General features: G+C 33.9%; 1 protein-coding gene across 2 annotated transcripts in view; it reads right to left on the bottom strand.

The window, feature by feature from the left end:
* Positions 1–21,576, bottom strand: part of LOC106665165 (muscarinic acetylcholine receptor DM1) — a 221,613-nt gene that overhangs the window by 124,975 nt on the left and 75,062 nt on the right. The gene's annotated exons all lie outside the window — the stretch shown is intronic.

Genomic DNA, 21,576 nt, shown 5'->3' with positions numbered 1-21,576 from the left:
AATATATTACAATTAATTAAGGNATTAACCGTTATAATTTTTAATTTATGATAAACTGTATTTTTATTAAAGCAATACTTTTTTACAAACTTTAATATTAAAAAAAACATTGTACGTTATAAAGTACGCCCAAAATTGATAGCATTATTTTTAATCTAGTATCAGTAATGATACTTCGATGTGGGTAAATCTAAGGTAAACACTTGTTACTCTCTATCACTCGAGTTAAGATACGAGGCCTTTGCCGTTCCAATCGGTGAAGTACGGAAGATTACAGAGTTGGGTTACTAAGGGGTTGGCATGACCAGTAAGGAGTGGTAATTGTTGTATCTTGATTTGATGGAGTGGGAAACATAAGGGACGTTGAGGCCATGGTGAAAGGTATGATTGGACACATAGAAAGGAACCATTATAACGCAACTGGAAGGATTGGACCTTTGGATTGATATTTTTTACTGATATTTTTTATAATCTTTTCGGCCTTCCTCGTCTTTCACAACGATGTCATTGGGGCTGCAATGGTGAGTTTATGGGCAGCAAATTTTATTACAACGGTCAGTGCAAGGAGTTAACGCCTCGCAATTTATGATTGTGTGAGGGGTGAATTATAAAAGTCGTTTAACTTTATTTGTTGTTTGTTTTTGTTTTCTTCGGCTGCCATTAGAGTATGACTGCCATCACGCGACTGACCTATATAACTGGATATAAACCGGTCTTCTAACAACTTTTCTCCAGCCTCTTGTTTTTTATATACTCTCCCTCCGAAACACAGCTTTCCGGGCTTTTCCCCAACTTTGGGCTACATCTGCTTAATAAAAGAATTACTCGCTAAAGTCCGCCGGTTTGTAATCAGCGTTCCATTAGGGCGGTGCAACTTCTCTTTGATACAGACCGCCGGCCGGAAAAATCAAACTTTTCCAATCAACGTTTCAGTTTATTCTGATAATCTCTTCTGTATGCGTGGAAAGGGGAAGACAATTTTTACGAGAGGGGTACTTGAATGTTGCAGAATCAACGTGAAACGATACGTCTTTCCCCCATTCAAATCACATGAAACCGACAAGTTTTGAAATTAATTCGCACCCTCTTTAATAAGAAACATTAAGGCAACACTCTCGTTTAATTAAACCCGGGACATTTAAACGATCCGTTGTATCATAAAAAACAAGTTTCCACCCAGAATTTCAGCATTTAAATTTACATAAAATAACTTAAAGTCTTTATTTAACGCAAATATGTAACATTTGTTCTAGTAAATATTATAAATAATTAACCCTTGATTAATTGAAATACTCTTTTTCGATTTCCTGGTCGGTAAATCAATTTTATGAAAGTATTAATCGACCTTCATTGTTGTAATAAGTATAAGTGTCATTAATAATGCAACAATAGTATTTACTTGAGAAGCCTTTGCGCGTCAAAAGCACGATTTGTAGATGGCCCCCCGAGAACCTGAGCCGGAAATAAGGAATCGTCCTTACGCGATTAAGAATAGGCCATACGCGGTTGATACACGGGCACCTGCTCTTGGGCCAAAGCTCCTTCCCTTATGCAGAGAAAGGTTGCTCGATGTGTCCCACATACTGGAAACATGTCATGGCTTGGCTCCCTATAGGGAGCGTGTAGGCATGCGATCCAATCTGAAAATGGTACTCGAGCAATGTAGCGAGTTTCAGAGTCCCCTGTTCCGCTTTTTAGGGGAAAATGGTTTTTTTTATTGTATATAATATGTCTTATGTGTTGTGTGTCTATATGTTTTGTCTGAGTGCATGTATTTATTAGCGTGAATGGCGAGGGGTGAGGGTGAAATATAACGTCATTATCGCCCCTCGAACGTTGAGAGCGTAAGAGTGTGTGTTCGGGGTCGATGGCGTAATATTTATAAAAGTACTCCATCGACCCCAATCTAGATTAGTTTGAGTACCGGGTCGGTGGAGGAAAATTATGTACTCCACCGACCAAACGGATTGAGTGTACTGTATGGATGTATTTATGTGTATGAATGTATTTATTTATATGAATGTATTGTTTGAAGCGTAAATAGAATATAAACTTCGTTGGGGGCTGAAATGAACTAGATGTCGGAAGCCCAAAAAAAAAAAAAATAGTATTTACTAATCAAAACAATTTGATTCTATGCGTGGAAAAGGGAAAAATATGCAAGAGAGGAAAACGTGAGGTCAAGTAGCAGCAAAAACATGATTTAATAACCGGGCAGCGTCAGTAGGCCAGGTCGGTGGAGAACCTTTCGCATATCGAGAGCCTCGGAGGATCTGACTAGTAAAAGAAGTATCATCCTCACCCGATTAAGAATAGGCCATGAGAGGCTGACACTTACTTTTAGGCCAAAGCCCGCTTATTAGTCCGGCGTGCAGGTTGCTCGATGGGACCCATTTACAGTTGAAGGATACAATTCGTTGTCACCATATTGACAGCACGTAGCAATGCCACCCGGTAAGAGAACTATGCTTGAGCAGTGAGTATCTGGGTTTCCTGTTCCCATTTTTAAAGGAAACAAGGATTTTTGCTGTACATAATACTTTACAGATATCTTGCGTTTCTTGGTGTATGTTAGAATGATTGTATTTATTAGCGTGAATGTCGAGTGGGATGAAGGAATATTGACTACCCCATTGACCTTCAATAAGGTTAGTTATACAATAGGTGTAAAGGGGTGTAATACATGAAGGAATACATACCACCCTATCTGAGTGAATGGTCTATAAATAAGAAAGAATGTATTTACCAGTGAGTGAGAGTGTGAACAGGTTTGGTTTGAAGAACTCTAAGCCCGGACCGGCCACACCTTGTGTGATTCTGGAGTTGTTTCAGCAATGTAACTTCCAAAAGTTGGAATTGCCGCGGACATCGGTTAATATGTACCTAGTACATCCGTGTGCAGAATTGTACAAATGAATAATCAAAACTAATAATAATATCCAATTTCTTGTTGCCGGAGGAATAGCTTAGATAATGCAAGTTTTTTCCTATCTTTGGATAATTTATCTTTGGTTCTGTCATAGGGCACTATAATTATTGAAAATTTTAACTACTTTCACATAAGCTTTGGTGTCACCTTGATAGTGATTATATCCCAATAGTGCCGAAGCTACTACATGCAGTGAGTGGGTATGATAATTTATGAAATTGATCGAAAAGTAGTAATATACGTAATGTGTGGTGATTAGTGACCGTTAGTCGATGATTATTAAGAAATCGTGAGATGCGGTTTGGTGTAACGTAGGTTTAGAAAAAAAAATTTCTTTATCGTGCCAGCGTTTCGATCTTTATTGAGATCATCTTCAGGGCTAAGTGTTTGTTTTCTGTGTAATTGTGCCATTCTTTCGTGTCGTGTTCAGAGTGCCCTCTGGACTTCTATTTGGGCTTTCTGAAACCTAGATCACACCAGACCAAATATCACGATTTCTGAATAATATACGTAATGTATTAATCAAAAAGATTTGTTCTGACGTTCGAATTAAACAAAAAAGAACCTTCTGCAGATTAAAACCACACTTACAATCAAGCACATAAACACAAACGTCAGCGTGCACAAAGAAAATAACGCGAGCGTGCACATACAAATTATACATATTACAGTAGATTAAAAACGGTTAAGTGATGATAGTATTCTAAATTCGGTTTGCTGTATTTTTCAACAATATTTTTCATTGAATAACTTATCTTTCTTCTGAGTAATTCGGTTTTTAACTCTGGGAATATTTTGTTACGCAAATCAGGTACAATTTTATTTACTATTTATAGTAGGCATATTTTGCACGAAATTAACTCCCACGATAAGTACTTTTTATTAGGATTTAAAAAAAAAGCAAAAACACAAAAATTAATATTCTACGGTTCGATTTTTGACTGAAAACTAAATTCAAGGATTTCACTTCAATAAACTTGGGTTAAGTGTAAACAAGGCTTGCATGTAAGAAATTTGTAAAATTTTGTTTTATTTTAAGTATTTAACAACATAGTTTTGTCTAATTTTTCTCAACGTAGGTTTTGTTATACATCAAAGTAGTAAGAACTATTTCAAGCCTGTTGAGGTCTCAACATTATTTTACAATCATTGAAAGATTTAAATTGCCTGATTGAAGACACACAAAGAAGGTAATGGTACGATGATATATGTAAAATAATTAAGAATTCAGATGACCATTTTAATATCAAAACAGGAAAAGGAATTGTATTGAATTATATTCACGAATTTTATTGTTTTAGGATTTTTCTTGAATGAACCTTTTTCTCATAATATTTATATGGACCAAGCTTGAAATATTATCATTACAAATTTAATTCACTCTTCCTACTTGAAAATTCTTTAAGAAAACCTTTTTGAACCACTATTTATTATAATTTTGATGATATTTTTCATGTTGTTCATGTAAGTTTTTAAATATTTCATTACTTTTCGAAAAGGAAAAGAATTGTAAGGGTTAGTAGAATATTCTTTTTCATATAATTTAGCCTCTCAGGCTTTGAGATTTTTTTTTCTCCTGTACTCTGCACAGGAGTTAGAGTCGAGAATAAGCCCTCCATTTTGCTCGTAGAAAAGAAATACGCCTAATATCTTCAGACGATTTACGAACTTTTTCCTAATCCCCCAAGTACTACCTGCTTCTGACTGATCTCGGCCAGATGAGTTTGCCCGGTCTGTGGGCTGTACACAACGATATTAAACGACTGCCCCTTCCTCACCCAATGTAAATAAATTTCGTTAACGAAAAATAGGACAGTTTTTTTCCTCTTTTTATGTCGACAGATTTTTTAAATCAACAGCTAAAACTTACTTTCCAAAGGATTGTTTTATATTCACTTATTATCATAATTGAATAACTTAGAAGCCTGAAAGATTATTACATTCATGATTAAGTGTAATTAATCAAATATTTGTATAGTAGAATCCTTTCAAACCTAAAAATTAACTCAGAAATAATTGATTGTTGCAAAATTTTAATTGTAAATTAAAAACAGCCAAAAATGCGTTCATTCAAAAAGAAAACACTCGGCTACTGAGCTTTTATTGAGCCACATATCACTGCATCTGGACTTTACACTACAATTTTAAAATTTTGACGAATATTAATACATTATAATCATCTTTTTAGTTCAATAAACCTGTTTCAGTTCAATAAAAGTTAAAAATTAAAGCATCCTCTATAAATAAATAAAACTATACGATCTCAAATATTAATTTAATTAAATTTTCGTTTTTAGTTAAAGTTTCAAAGTCCCTATAAATGGAATCTATTCGTTGAAAGCTCAACGGCGGACTTTGAGCCACCTTTCTATGTAAGTCTCATTCCTGATCGTTTTTAATAAATAATTCAAAACTATAAATTATTATCGAACGAAAAGTTATTCGATGGACACGCAAAATTCTGGGTATTAAGGCGTATTGGTGGATTCGGATGATCTTTTAGCAACAAACGGTACGACAATTTTGAAAATGGCAAAACTCCTCTAACGAGAAAATTTATGAAGCATGTTGCGTTTAAACCACACTGGCAGGATCCAAGTGCACATTTTAATGTTAATTAGGCGCTAGGGCCCAAAGTGGTCTCATCTCTCAGCCAGATCCATACCTTTTACTACCGTTTTTAATTAAAAAAATAAAATCAACTCTAAACGGTTTCTACGGTATTTAATATTTTACAACAAATATTCCCAGAATTATTAATCTTCGCATGTATCAATCAATTTTCGAAATTTTGTAAATGTTAAACTCCCTCAACCTAAATCGACTTTGATGAAAAACTGTTTTGTATTTACCGGTAAAATGTTTTGACAAAATACCCGCTGCAACAAAGCGTCGTTGACCAAAAACCACTTTAAAAATTAAGTGTTGTCTTTTCCTTTCGGGTGGTGATTAATTTATTGAAGTTAAGATTTAAGTGTGATCATAACTGAATCCGTAATTTTATTTATTCTTTTCCTTTTAATAATGTATTTTTTCATTTTCTTTATGTATTAACTTCGATGTGCATACGTGAATCCCCTCTTCACCTTCAAATACATATCGTAGATTTTTCAGTTTCAAAGCATATTCTCAAGGGTATCTAATTCCAACTTTGTGCTTTTATTTTATGTATTGTATTAAAATTGTTTTAAACAATGTTGGTGAAAAAATTAATTTATTATGTTCATCATCATATCAGACTTAATTTAAGTGCATCGAACGTAATATAAAGCACGTGGTTAAAACTTTTTCGATCAAGGTTAATCACAATAAGTACTGTTGATTCAAAATTATATTATTAATGAAACATAAAAGATGTGATAGATCGCTAGAAGATACATAGAGGTAGATAGAGAGAGAGTGAGGGTAAGGGTGGAAGGGAAGTAGAGAGAAAGAGGAAGTGAGAGAGGGGGAGGGGAGAAAGAGGAAGAGAGTGAGAGAGAGAGCAGAGAAAGAAAAAGAGAGGAAAAAATAAAAAGAGAGAGAAAGAGAGAGAGAGAAACAGACAGATAAACAGACATATAGGCATGTGATGACTAGGGATACTCGGAGGCCACTGTGACCAGTATATTGTCAGTACGTTTGACACTACTTAGGCTCCAAAATTTCATTTTCAATTCGTCATGTTATGGAATAAGAGTAGAAGTGTGCGACAAATAACCAACTTGAAGGGATTAAAAAAAAGTGTGGTGGGTTTTGGAATTTTTCTAAAATTAGTGTCGACTTAATTATAACTGGCAGAGATAAAATAATTGGTTCCTTTTGTGGGTACTGCGAAAGATCTCAGGAAAAAATTACCTGCGGCAAACCTACTCCATTTGGTTGTCCTCTGGGGAAGGGGGATGTGATTGAAGTTGAGATGTAAAGAATGTGACTACTGTGACTGTTGTGCAGCCTACCGTAACGAAACGTGTGACACAAAATGGGCGTGGTTGCTACTAAGCACGTTACCTGATGTTTTTATGATTCGAAGGAAGATTAATATTTGAATTACTTTTCAAGAAGAAATATTGTTTAAAAACTTAATAATCAAAACTCATTTTTTGTAAATTATCTAACTCATCGTTTTCTTAAATTGGTTTCAACCTATATCATTCCTCCCCTTCTTCATATTTTTAATTTGTATAATGTAGAGAAGGCTGGGATTAAAAATTAGAGCCATGCGCGGGACGAACCCACGATCTCCGGATATTTACCCCACTGCATTAAAAAAATAGTTTAGGTAACTAATAAAAAAATAAAAAGAATAGTTTTTAATTTATCTCTTTCACTGGGAATATTCCCAATGAATTTTAAAAGACCAATTGTTCTACAATTGGTTCTACAATCTATAATGTGGATCAATTAATTTAGAAATCAATAACTTATTCCTACACCTAGCCTAAAATCATGGAAAATGGACATTAATTTTTTTTTTTTTGAAAAGTGAATATCTTTAATAATCAGTTTGGTTTTCTTTCTCCGTCTAAATAAGCAGATCAAGCCCTGTTGGAAGTAATTTAAAGAATTCGATGCTAAGAAAGGTAGTCTTTTTCTTGGATTTTAAGAAAGGAATATTTCTGATAGGACCCTGAAAACTTGTATTGGATCTTCACGTAGTACCTATTATAAATTAAATATCGGCTACCACAGGGTATAGCTTTAAACCCACTATTTTTCTTTATTTATACTAACGATTTATTAAAATTAGACATTTTTGCGAAAATCTATAGTTTCCCTGATGACAATACTATTAGTTATTCAGTAAAATATGAAAACGAAATTGCTAACTCTATTAATAAATCCATTATTATATATTATGTTTCGTGGTCCGATTGACCAAATAACTTCTTTCAATTAATTAATCTTTATGTAAGGTATTGTTTAAAATGAAAACGTTAGTGTCACGAGGTTCGTATTCCAGTTGTGACATTAACTTTTTCATTTCAACCAAAACCTTACATAAAAACTATTGCTAAAAGCATTTTTATATAAAAAAAAATGGGTATGATCAAGATTCTCTGCTTTTAAATTAAGAAAGTACCAACTTTTTGTTTTAAAAAAACATACCAGATTTAAACAAACCTTAAATTATTTTACATTCTTGCAGACAAATTTTAAATTGTTTCTGAAAACTTCTTCCTTTTATAACTAAAGTAAAAAGTTACTACCGTACATTACTTGACTAACATTTTAAATTTCAGATCGAAACCTTGGTCAAGAGAATCAGAAAAGGTTTTTACAAATTTCGAATCCAAAGAAGCATTTACGGTGTGTGGAGGAACTAGTAAGATTATATTATCGGCCCTAAAAGTCACAGAAAAATGTCTAATAAAAATATATGTAGATAATCCACGACTAAACAACAAAAGTTACTAAGTTCTTTAAAGTTAAAACAGTTCTTTTTAAAATGTACATATCTTCATATGATTAAACATAAATTATTACATAAATACATAAAAAGTAAATATTAGATAATTAATTAATTTAATAAGTAAATATTAAATACTTAATAAGTTATTAAACCATTACATTTTAGTGGTTTGATTGACTAAATTACTTCTTTCAATTAAGTAACATTTTTATGTAAGGTTTTGGTTGAAATGAAAAAGTTGAAAAATCGCAAAAGGAGGGAAAATTCGAAAGGTTGTAGGTTGAGATGGGGAGTTGGTCTACGAGAGGATGAAAGACATGATAGCTCAAGTGGTTAGAGCAGCGGCATATTGAGTCGAAGTTCGTGGGTTCGAATCCCGCTCGTGACACTAACTTTTTCATCTCAACCAAAACCTTAAATAAAAATGTTAAATAATTGAAAGAAGTTATATCAAAAGTTTAATTATTGCCATGTTTTACGAAAAGGTTAGGGGATGGTTAAATAAATACTAATTATTTTTAAATTCACTAATTTCGTGGTCCGCTTGACCAATTAATATATTACAATTAATTAAGGCTTTTAGTTGGGATAAAAAAAGTCAATGGCACGAGCGGGATTCCAACACACGATCTTCGGCTAGATACGCAGCTGCTCTACCATTTGAGCTATCGTGACCTCGATCCACTCGGACACCAACTTCCCATCTCAACCACACCTTTTTGAATTTTCCCTCCTTTTTGCCATATTTCAAATGTCGCATAATCGGATTGGATTCTCGACGACAAATGAAATGGCCACGGAGAGCTTTTAGTGAAGTATACTTCATTTTAATTGGTCAAGCGGACCACGAAATTAGTGAATTTAATGATTTGAAATGAAATATACTTCACTAAAAGCTCTCCGTGGCCATTTCATTTGTCGTCGAGAATCCAATCCGATTTCGCAACATTTGAAAAATGGCAAAAAGGAGGGAAAATTCAAAAGGTGGAGTTGAGATGGGGAGTTGATGTCCGAGTGGATCGAGGTCACGATAGCTCAAGTGTCAGAGCAGCGGCGTATCTAGCCGAAGATCGTGGGTTCGAATCCCGCTCGTGCTGTTGTCTTTATTATCTCAACTAAAAACCTTAATTCATTGTAACTAATTATTATCATTTTTCTTGTAACAGGGTACTTAAATATATTTATAAAAAAAATGAATATCAAGAATTCAAGAACTGTAGTCAGTTACAAACAATTTATTCATTCTTGACCCAAGAGATTAAGTTTTTCAAAGTCTTTTTTCTACATTAATTTAATTTTTTAATTGTGTTATTATAATAAAAAGACATTGGTCGTTTTAAAACTCCTCTTATTCGGTAAAGCATTGATATTTATTGAAGGCAGAGTGTAATGGAAGAGTAACGAAGTACTTTTGTAATTATGTGCTTTTTTTTAATTATTCGTCTTCGAATCCAAAAAAGTATTATCTTTTGTATTTTCAATTGTGGAAAAATTCATTATTATTATTATTATTAATCTTACATGTATAATTAAGATTTGGGAATCCATGTACAACTTTAGAACAACCAAGTTTACAAATACAATTCATATTCCTATGAATGATTCTATATTGTAGCTTTTTCGTTAAAATCTATATACGTTTGTGGACTGCCCACTAATAATTCCATAGCCTTTTCTGATTTTATTATGTCAGCTCAGTTAAATACTCAATTCAAAAAATATTAAAGGTTTATTTATTCTTGGATTTTGCAAAAGTTCCATTGTTGTGATAAATTTTCCGGTAATCTGAATCTTAAGGCGCTTTATCGGGCGAAAGCCCCACCAGTTCTTGATAACTGCATTTAGTTGGTCGAGATGGAAACAGTATTGATGCAATTGACCGTTTCGTTTCCAGGAAGCAGTACATTCAAAGGATTCACCCCCAATCCCTCCAAATGCATTGCATTAGCTTATTTCGGCGAACTCCACCCTTCCAAATAGTTAATGGAAGTTCATTCGGTCCGGATTTCCAATGATCACTGTCAAACTTTATTTTTAGAAAGAATTCACTTTTCATCCCCCCCTCAAACCCACTGTCATAGTTCGAAAACAAATCACAAACAGAATTGTGATCTCTTATATTTCTGTCAGTTAACGACTTTGTGGCACCAAGATGGCTGACGTACCCCAGGGTCTGCAAATAACAAACATTTCCTCTTATACTTTTCTCAAATAGTATTGCTGACTGTTCAGGCTTAAATGCTAACTTGAGCGTTTTTTTCGTAGCCTGCGAGGTTGTAACTGAGTAGATTAACAGAAATAGTCGACAGAGTTATTATTACATAAGTGTGGATGTACAAATTATGGGTATATTTAATTGAATCTATATCAATCAAAAGAGGAAGTAATTTTCAATTTACATTTTAGTTGTTTAAAAAATGGTACTTTAGTATTTAAAATAAGAATTTCGATCATTTCGATTTTTTTGTANTTTCTGAATAATTATCGATTAATGGTCACTAATCACCACACACAAATATCAACATTTTTATTGGGTTTTAGGGAGTAATTCACTTCTCAACTTTGGACTACCCAGTTTCGGGCTACAATATCTCTGATTATAAGAAACCAATCTGATTATTCTTGGTGTCATTGTTTATATTAAAAATCTAGTCTTTAAAAACGTTTCTAAATGTTGTTAGTCTTATTTGAAAAAATAAAGTTGATATTTAAGTAATAACTGAAACAATAAAGAAAAAAGTTGGGACCATTTATGTTATATTCTTGGGAAAGACTACTTGAAAAAAAAAACCATTTGTACTTTTTGTCGACTTGAAGTGTTAGATGAATCGCCCACTTTTTAATCTTAAGTTCGGTATGGTCAAGTGAATGAAAAAAATTCATTTTTACCTCCAACCTTTTGAACTATTTTAAAGTGATAATCGAAGCAAAACATTTCTAAAACTGTCTAAAAATTAATATGATTACTTTTTTAATCACTAGATTCAAATCTCTTTGAACTCGAACTTTGAAACTAGACTCATTCCCAATGTTGGGACTAATGACAATTTTTAGACATCTTTAAGATTTTTTTTTTTATCTGATGACTTAAAATAAGTCGATATTTTTTCTTCAATCCTTCGCTTTCGAGAAAAGTAAGCGTCTCATTTAAATTAAGACACACATTACATATAATCTCAAAAATTATATATTATGTTTGCAAGTCTGTTGAGGGGAGTGAAAAGAAAATGTAAATAAAAATGTGATTGTGTACATATGTAGGAAACGTGTAACTACGAAATGGATGAGTGAGTAAAAGTGAGGGCACCAGCAAAAAAAAAGAGACAGATAGATAGAGAAGAAAAGAAAAAGAGAGAGAGGAGAGAGAGAAATTGAGACGGAAGACAGGCAAAGACTCAGCGATGTATAAAAGCAGTGAACTAAAATAAAAAACCTAGCAACTATATAAGCGTGTATGTTATCACAGTGATATCGAACCTATCAATTTCTATAAAATTTTCTAGCTAAATATAGTGCCGTTTTTAGGAATAATGGTGAAACAGGTACCAGTAATGTTCAAAGGGAATTTGCAAAGCAAACGATAATTTAAATAAGTCATTTATTTACAAATTATAGACGTGATATTATCTTGAATATAGTTACTTTGTCTTTGTTGTTGATTTATTTATTTTTTTCAAAGTATCAGATAGATTATTTAATTTATTGAATATGTTTTATTTTTTATTTAGTTGTACATTAATAGTAATGCACATAAAATTTAAATTGATGTAAATTGTATTCCAAGCTCAGTCGAGATATCTTTTAAAAGCAGGCTATTAAACATTAAATTTATAAATAGTTAATGCGTAAGTAGTTATTTTAAGTTAAGCCGTGTAAGCAGTTGAAAGTTGGATAAAAGGCAAATTAAGCCTTTAACATCCGAGTTGGTTTCGGAACATTGAGACCAAACGGATGTAGATAAAAATGGTAGGCGGATTAATAAAGGTGCGTGGCTGGCTCATTTTTTAAAAACATTCTAAATAACTCTACGTTATGAGAGACGTCTGTAGGATGGAGGGGTTGGGCGCTGTGTAATTTCTTTTTACCCCTTTATTGCTGGCTAAGGGGTTACGAGTGAGAAAGTGGATGTTGAGGAGAAAGTTTAAAACAAAGGCAATCCAAACCCTGTTTGCTGGAGCGTTGCGAGTATGGCGTGACCGTGCATCTCTTTCCGACTCCGTTACCCTTTAATAGGCTACAGCAGCAAAAATCTTACATTTAGGACTTTTTCTTTAAATGTTCTAAATTGGAATCAGCCATAATTTGATATTGTAATTATACAAAGGAATAATCAAATAGTGATATTACCAACACGTTCTATTATGTCAAAAATGAAAAGATGGTCTTACAACTGTGAAGTTTTATTGTGAGATTTTCTGTTGGAGAGCTGCACATGATGAACCTGTAATTTTGTCGTTTCCAACCAATTTCTTCTGATTATCCTCGGTTTTCGCCATCCTGGCGGGATCGCTGCGTATGACAGGTCCAAACAGCAAGAGCGGAAAAAGACCAAACTCAAGATTTATTGGCGAGCATTCAGTGATTGCATCTCAAGTATCAAAGTTTTACTTTAATTAATAGATCAAAATTATTATTTCGTCCTAATTGGAACGAAATGAAAGAGCATCTTACAAAGCGAAGGAAACTGACCATCCAAAAAAGATACCCTGTATATCCAACCCTCATAATATCCTATATTAGCCTCCTATCATGAAAACAAAACTGAATGTACGGTATATGTTCATTAACTTTATACTATGTGTCGATTTTTGTTTATACATTTTAATCTAATCTCTTTCCCTAAGAAGTCAGTGTCACGAGCGGGATTCGAACCCACGACCATCGGCTCAATACGCCGCTGTTCCAACCACTTGGGCTATCGTGACTTCGATTCTCTCGGACACCAACTTCTCATCTCAGCCTACAACCTTTCGAATTTTCCCTCCTTTTTGCCATTTTTCAATTAGGCGTATTGAGCCGTCGTGGATTCGCATCCCGCTCGTGAAACTAACTTTTTTTTATTTCAATCAAAACCTTACGTAAAAAGATTAATTAATTGAAAGACGTTATTTGGTCAATAGACCACTCTAAATATAATGGATTTTAATCAAATTTTGATCTTGTGCTCATATATACTAGTATAAAAGTTTTCCTTCATTTATACGATTTATCTCCTAATAACTTTCACGTCTAAGAATGCTTAATGTTGTAAATGAGTGACTATGCATGTTACTTGAAGATATGTGAATGTTATGTGACTTAATGTACAAATGAAAATTTCATAGATTATTTTGTTATAATTGTTCATAGATTGAATATTACTAATTGTTAGTATGTCGTATTCTTTCATCCAATAGAAATTGTTATTTAGCCAAAACCAGTGAGCTGCTGAATATTAGTTCTGTTTAGTCATTAAGAAAATAATAATGGAAATAGAGATTTGCCTGTTAATAGAGAAGCTATTCCCACTAGAAGCAACGCGCAATCAGCCAAACTAGCAGCAACGACGCCGCATCACCTATTAATCTTGGTGAGTATCGCGGAGGTGGAAAATTCTCTGAAAAAGGTATGCCTGGAAAAATGGCAAATATATTCATTACCGAGGTTGGCGGATATTTTAGCGTAATTGACGTGAAGGTTGGGCTCATTACATCGAAAATGCTTCAGCCCCACCAAACTTAGATTAGGTTATCGTCTTAATAGTATGTAATAGTTTATTAACTTAAACTATTTTTAACTTTTTAACCTTTGGGGGCGTCAGTGGCAGCAACGGTTTAGGCGTTAACACGGCGCTCATCACTGTAAGGTAAAGTTCCCGGGTTCGAATCCAGCGGCCCTGCATTCGAACCCGACATACTTACAAATGGGCTATTTTTTTCCAAAAACACCGGCACTCCGAGGGTTTATATGACCTCTGCTGTATATAAATATATATAACAACTTATTAACTTAGCATGTTTTGTTGACGTGTGGAAGAGTTAAATGTCGAAGATACGGGTAATAAAAAAATGAAAAATGGCCGGATAAAATATCTGTACCTGAGTTCATCCAATTTACTATGAGCTTTATTGTTACTTTGTTTTATTTGATTATTCAAATGCTTTATTGTATTTAGAAATAATACAAATTTAGTTCTCTGCTAAAGAAACAAACCCAGATCTATCTGACATGTGCGTGTTTATTTCTATTAGAGTGTGCTTGCAGTAAACCCATTTCAAAACTGACTAGGTACAAAATCCAAAATAGTCAACATGATACAAATATATATATTCTATTCGACCGTGAATAGCCCAATTCCCTATAAGCGCATCGTCGAGATATTTGCTCGCAAGCCCTGAATTGTTGGAAGTGCATTCCTTCAGCCTGGTCATGTCGCGTTCTTCGAGCATAACTGTTCTGGCGGTTCTGGCCGAGAATTTCTGTTGAAATTTCGAAATAATGAATTTCCCAAGTAATGAAGTCCCACTCACTAAATCTCAAATGTCATAAAAAATGAACAGATTTCAGCTAATAAACATGAAATGATTTACTATCTAAGCTATTTGAAACAATAGTATACATGTGTGAATTATTCTCTAGCCTTCAAAATAATATTAATTTTGTGTAGAGATTAGTGACCGTTAATCGATAGTAATTCAGATACGTGAGATGCGATCGGGTGTGATGTAGGTTTCAGAAAAACATTTTCTTTATCGTGCCAACGTTTCGTTAACTAAATACGTAGATGATATATTAACAGCAGTTCCCACAGATCAAATTCAAACTACATTAGATACATTTAATAGCTTTCACCCACGCCTACAATTTACACATGAAATCGAAAACAGCAAAACAATACAATTTTTAGATACACTTGTAATAAAACAACCAGATGGCACATTAATCCCAGATTGGTACCAAAAACCAAGAAACACAGATCGCTACCTCAACTTTAAATCTCACCNCTCTCTCTCTCTCTCTCTCTCTCTCTCTCTCTCTCTCTCTCTCTCTCTCTCTCTCTCTCTCTCTCTCTCTCTCTCTCTCTCTCTCTCTCTCTCTCTCTCTCTCTCTCTCTCTCTCTCTCTCTCTCTCTCTCTCTCTCTCTCTCTCTCTCTCTCTCTCTCTCTCTCTCTCTCTCTCTCTCTCTCTCTCTCTCTCTCTCTCTCTCTCTCTCCCTCCCTCCCTCCCTCTCCCTTTTCTCTTACTTTCTTAATCGGCGACAAGGAGTGAACAGCCTGTTAATATTTGCCCCTAATGTGCAAGGTTTGTTTGGACGATCTTGTAGATTAATTTATCCCTTTTAACGGACAAAAGAGAACCACTGGCCACCACTTTAGTCCTATTGACGTGAAGAATTTTCCCCCAACTAGGGATTAAGAAGACTGTGAAAACCCGATTATGTGCGTTGATTAAAACGAAATATTGAAATTGGATAAGTGACATAACTTAACCACCTCAACTTTGTATTAACAAGTTTTCCTTTATTTCTGATTTTAATATGAAAAAATGATAAAAATAGATATTCGATTGTAATTGCTGAAAACTGAAACGTACAACATAAGTTTTTTTGAAAGTTATTAGTCAAATATGCAATGGAATGCATATTGGTTTTTAAATATGTTAGAAATGTTTTAAAACGGTCCGAACAAGGTACAAAATGGGACGAACCAACGAATAGTTGAACTCAACAAAAAATATTTTAGCAAAAATCGTAGCTTAAGGTACTCAGAAGATAATAGTTTCTCGGCTTACCTTTGATCCTGTGTAAGTCCGGAAACGGACATAGGAACAGGCAGCCTTAGACCTTTGAAGGCTTACCTTTGGATTAAGCATACTGATCTGAACACCTTAAAACGATCTTAAAATAAGCGAACAACCAAGAAGAGAAAAATAAATATTACTAATATGTTCCAAACTTAATGTAACAAATGAATAAATATCATTACGATTTTATATTTAAGGTTAACGAAAAAGCCTCTTTTCTATTATAATCGAGTAAATCATTTATATGAAAAAACCAAGTATATACTGTGAGTACGATGGATAAGTATGTAACTATTTTTCATGATTAAATATAAAAATAACGCAAATTTCTGTCTTGCATAACTATGTAAATTGATATACGGTATACGTTTCATAAGTAAACAATATAAGTAATTATATAAACCAAACAAATGAGAGTAAATAACGAAAATTATTTACGAATTGTATCTGAGGATATGTTTTTGCTGCATAAATAATATGTCTAAATACGGTGTGTATTCGTGCCTAACTGAAAATATCTGTGTCGGTTATATCATTAATTACGAAAGTGACCCGAGTATCGTGTAAATTGCGTGGGTATGTTATTTTGCCAACTATGTAAAGTTCATAAGTAAATTATTTAAACTATTGTAACTTCACGTAAATGATTCGTAACTCTGTAGGTGTGAAGGTTACATGAATAACTATGGCAGTTACACAAGTTGATAAGCTACACAGTAAATTATGTATTGGAAAAGTATGTCAATGACATGGGTTAGTTTGTACATTGCCCAGGTATCCAAGTACATGTGTCACGTTCAGATTTAAATGAACCGCCATGCCCCTCCACACACTCAAACAGTGAAAGGAGTAGGGGCCAAGAAAGGGCTATTTTTTTCAAGTCCTAGAACAGATCCCTTTCTGGCTTGTGTGGGTAAACAGCTATTTTTGGTAAAAAGAAAAATTTGGTGTGCACACTATTCAAGTGAGTTAATTTTTATTACTTTGACGTCAAAATAAAAAAATAATAATTGTAATTTAGTTTTAAAAGGGTATATATTTTTATAAAGAAAAATAAAAGAAATAATATTTCATTTTAAAAGTTGTGTTAATATTTTAATTGTATTTTCTAATTTGGTGGTCAAAATAATAATAATAATAATAATTTCTTTACCTTTCTTTATGGAACTATAAAACGAGAATCAAATTCCATTTTAAAATTAAGGTTTGTAGATTTGAGATAGGTTTGTTATAGGATAAAAGGGTTCTTTAAATTAAAAATAATAATTAATAAAATATATTGTCATTTTATGTGAAAATAAATTGTAATTAAAGATTCAAATTTAACAAACATTTGGTGTCGTATTTACTTTGGATTAAATGAAATATAAAAGGTGCCTGATCGATAAATGAAATAATTGTAGTCAGGTCCGATCGTAAAATACCTCTGAGACCTTGTTTTCGGTTTTCCGAATTCAGGGTTCGGCCCAACAAAAAAGAAGAAGAGACACGCTATGTCACAAAATATTGGTAGCAGAGCGTGGTTATTCTTTTTTTTTATTGTACTTTATCCGTGATTATTCTTTTTATTACACTTTCTTCCGTAGTTACAAAATTACTTTCTCCAATAGCATTTTAATTCGTCAAATATGCTAGACAGTCAGAGAACCCCACAATCATCTCACGCGAGATTGTCCTGCGAGTCTCAGGTCTCTCAAACTATGGAGCTATCCGATCGTGCAAAATTGAATTCTTTCCAGTCGCAAGAATTCATGAATAAAATATCTATGACCGTGAATGAAATTATTTGTAACTCCCTGGATATCCATCGACTTGCAAAAAAGAAATGTTTAGCACTAATTGATAAATTGATCACAAAAATATATAAAAATTTTGAAGAATGCGTGAACGACCCGATAATACGCGAAAAGGAACCCAAAATCAAAAATCAAAACGAAGACCAATTATCGGTTAATTCGGAAAAATCCGTCAGAAAAGTACCAATCCCAACACCTAGAAAAAGTTACGCAATGGCCCTAACGGGAAATAACACTAATTTAGGAGCCCACTTTTACCTTAAATTTAATACGACTGATTCTGAACAAAGCCAGGTAGGTAAAATTGAAGAAAAATATGTCCGTGCATCAAAATTACACAAAACACTTTTAACACGGATTAATCGGTTACCTATGTTGTCACTAAACGTTCCAGAATCTATTTTTAAATTTTTATGCGCGCTACATCCCTTACTACAGCACTATAAAAGTTTGACAGTAAATTATGTATTGGGAAGGTAAGTATCTATATTTCCTCACTAATATATCAATGACATGGGTTACTTTGTACATTGCCCAGGTATCTAAGTACATGTATGACTACATAAAACATGAGTAAATTTTGTATGAATAAATATTACATGTTCTAATATATAAATTACACTAGTAAATGTGTGACCTCAATCATTAATTATGTAACTGCACAAATAACTTGTAAGTTGCATGAGTAACTATGCATGCTACTGGGCCAACTATCTAAAAAGCGTAAGCAACTGTGTACAATACATAAATATACGTTTTTGTACTTTTTTTTTTTTTTAATAATTTGTAGTCCATTATAACTACCTTAAAGTAGTCATAAGTAATAGTGAGCAAGGTAATTAAAACAAAACAAAATTAAAACCAAGAGTCGAGAAATCACTCATTGGTATTACTCCAATGTTACAATAATATTGTTTGTTCAATTGATACGTGTGTCATTATCACTTTCACTGTCATCACCATCACTTCCTAGGAGATCTCGCGGCCATTGTCTCTTCAGTCGGCGGGGAGGGTTTGAGGGGATTCGTCGGGATGCGAGGTTTCTGATGTGTTGGTTTACGTTAGTTGGGAGGTTTTTATGAAATTTACGGTAACGGAAACGTATTTCATCTTGTACGAAAGGAATATGTAAATCTGTATGTGTAGTTTGGTTCGATACATAAAATGGAGCATCTAGTATTTTTCGTAGTATTATAGACTGGGCAGTTTGAATGCGGTGGATATTGGAATGTTTGGCTGAACCCCACACTTCCAGTCCGTAAGTCCAAATCGGCTTAACTATGGTGTTGTAAAGCAGCCTTTTATTTTTGAGAGGTAAATTAGAGCGTTTGTCAAGAAGTCGTGCAAGAACTCTAAATCGTGTCATAACCTCCTGACGTTTCAGTCTTGTGTGAGGATTCCACGTCAGGCGTTTGTCGATGTACAATCCGAGGTACCGCACCTTGTCCGCAGTTGGGAGGGGAATATTGTTTAAGAAAACAGGGGGGGAGATCTTTTTACGAAGAGTGAAAGTAATGTGGGTGGATTTGTCTGTGTTAAATTTTATCCTTTTCTTTTTACACCAAGACTCTAGTAGTATGAGGTGTTGTTGGAGGTTTCGAGTGGAAATGACAAGGTCGGAGTTGCTAGAGAGAATTGCCGTATCGTCTGCAAATGTGAATGTGGTGGTTTCGGGATGAGATGGCATGTCAGCTGTGAAAACCTGGTACAGTGTAGGGGCCAGAACGCTACCCTGAGGAACACCAGCATGGACAGGAAAATATGAAGAGAGGGAATGGCCTTCGATGACTTGGAAGAATCGGCCAGTGAGGTAACTGTGCAGTACGAAATAGTAGGTGGATGGAAGGATGCCCTTGAGCATGAACAGCAAGCCCGGGTGCCAAATTTGTACATGTAAATTTGAATAAGTACGCAAATGATTTACATCCATAAGAAAGGGGGTAGGTTACATGAGTAAATATGGCAGTTAAAGAGATTGATAAGTTATTCAATAAATTATGTTTTATATTAATAATTAAATATATTACATGCCTAATATGTCAGTGATGTGAGTAACATTCAATTAATTAAGGTTTTTAGTAGAGATAAAAAAGTCAGCATCATGAGCGGGATTCGAACCCACGACCTTCGACTTGATTCGCCGCTGCTCTACCACTTAAGTTATCGTGTCTTCGAATTGAATCGTGACAATTAATTGAATGACATTAATTGGTCAAGCGGACCACGAAAAATAGTGCATTTAATGAATTAAAATGAAGCATTCTTCGCTAGAGCTCTCCGTGGCCATTTCATTTGTCGCCGAGAATCAAATATATTACACGACATTTGAAAAATGACGAAAAGGAGGGAAAATTCAAAAGGTGGGGTTGAGATGAGACGTTAGTGCCCAGATGGATCGAAGTCACGATAGCTCAAGTGGGAGTGTAGCGGCGTATCAAGCCGAAGGTCGTGGGTTCGAATCCCGCTTGTGGAACTGACTTTTCTATCTCAACTAAAAACCTTAATTAATTGAATGATATTAATTGGTCAAGCGGACCACGGAAAATGGTGAATTTAATGTGAGTAATAGTGTGCATTTCCCGGGTAAATAAATACTTTATGATGTAAAACATAACATACAAACAGTAAATACTACATGACTTAATAACGTTAGAACTATAACAATTAACGTGTACGTTAAGTAATTATGTATGTTATTTGGCCAACTATGTAAGGAGCATAACGAACTGGGTTAATTACATAAATATATTTGTTTCTTAGATGTAAATTATTTGAATAGATACGTTAAATTTCATTCATAGCTATGTAGGTAAGAACTTGTAGAATACATGAGTAACTGAGGTACAGGTAAAGATGACTAAATAAATGTCGCGAGTAACTGCGTCCGTTACCTAAGTAACTAAGCACTTTAGTGTAACTACTATATACTAGCAAACAAGGTAAGTAAATTGTTAAAGGAGATATCTATGTCGGTGGTAACTGTTGTTGGAAGTACATACGTACGAATAAGATAATTGCATGAGTAATTAAGATACCTAACAATGTCTGTTCTTTCGCTGTACAATGCGTAAGTTACAGGGTATTTTACATAATTACCTGTGTTAATTGCATGCACTACATGACTAAGGGAGGTCCCCGAGCAGCCACAACCACAAGAAACCACAAAAAACCACAAAAACCACAAAAAACCACAAAAAACCCACCAAAAAAATTCACGGGAAAAACACACTGGAAAAACCCAACTAAGGAAATATCAAAATTTTAAAAAATTCATAAATATTTTTTTTCGATTTTTCGAATTTGAAGCCTCGGTTGAGTCCAGAGTGGCGAGTTAGCGACTTTGGCCTGTGACTACATCATAATGATGTCGGTCGTCAATCTTATTAAAATTTTGTCAAATATCCACAGAACCTTTAATAAAACTAAGAAAATATCAAAATCTAAAAAAACGATTCAATATCATTTTTTCGATTTTTCGAATCTAAAGCCTCGGGTGAGCTTATTATTTGAGCTTATTAAAATTTCAGATTCCAAAAATCGAAAAAAAAGATATTTAAGAATTTTTTTAGATTTTGATATTTCCTTAGTTTTTTAAAGGTTTTTTGGATATTTTGACCAAATTTTAATAAGGTTGATACACGAAATCAATTTGATGTAGTCACAGGCCAAATTCGGCA

The sequence above is a fragment of the Cimex lectularius genome, unplaced genomic scaffold, assembly GCF_000648675.2.
Source record: "Cimex lectularius strain Harlan isolate CLEC.00 unplaced genomic scaffold, Clec_2.1 scaffold390, whole genome shotgun sequence".
NCBI lineage: Eukaryota > Metazoa > Arthropoda > Insecta > Hemiptera > Cimicidae > Cimex > Cimex lectularius.
Note: the sequence above shows the minus strand (reverse complement) of the source record. Positions and strands in the feature narration are given on the sequence as shown.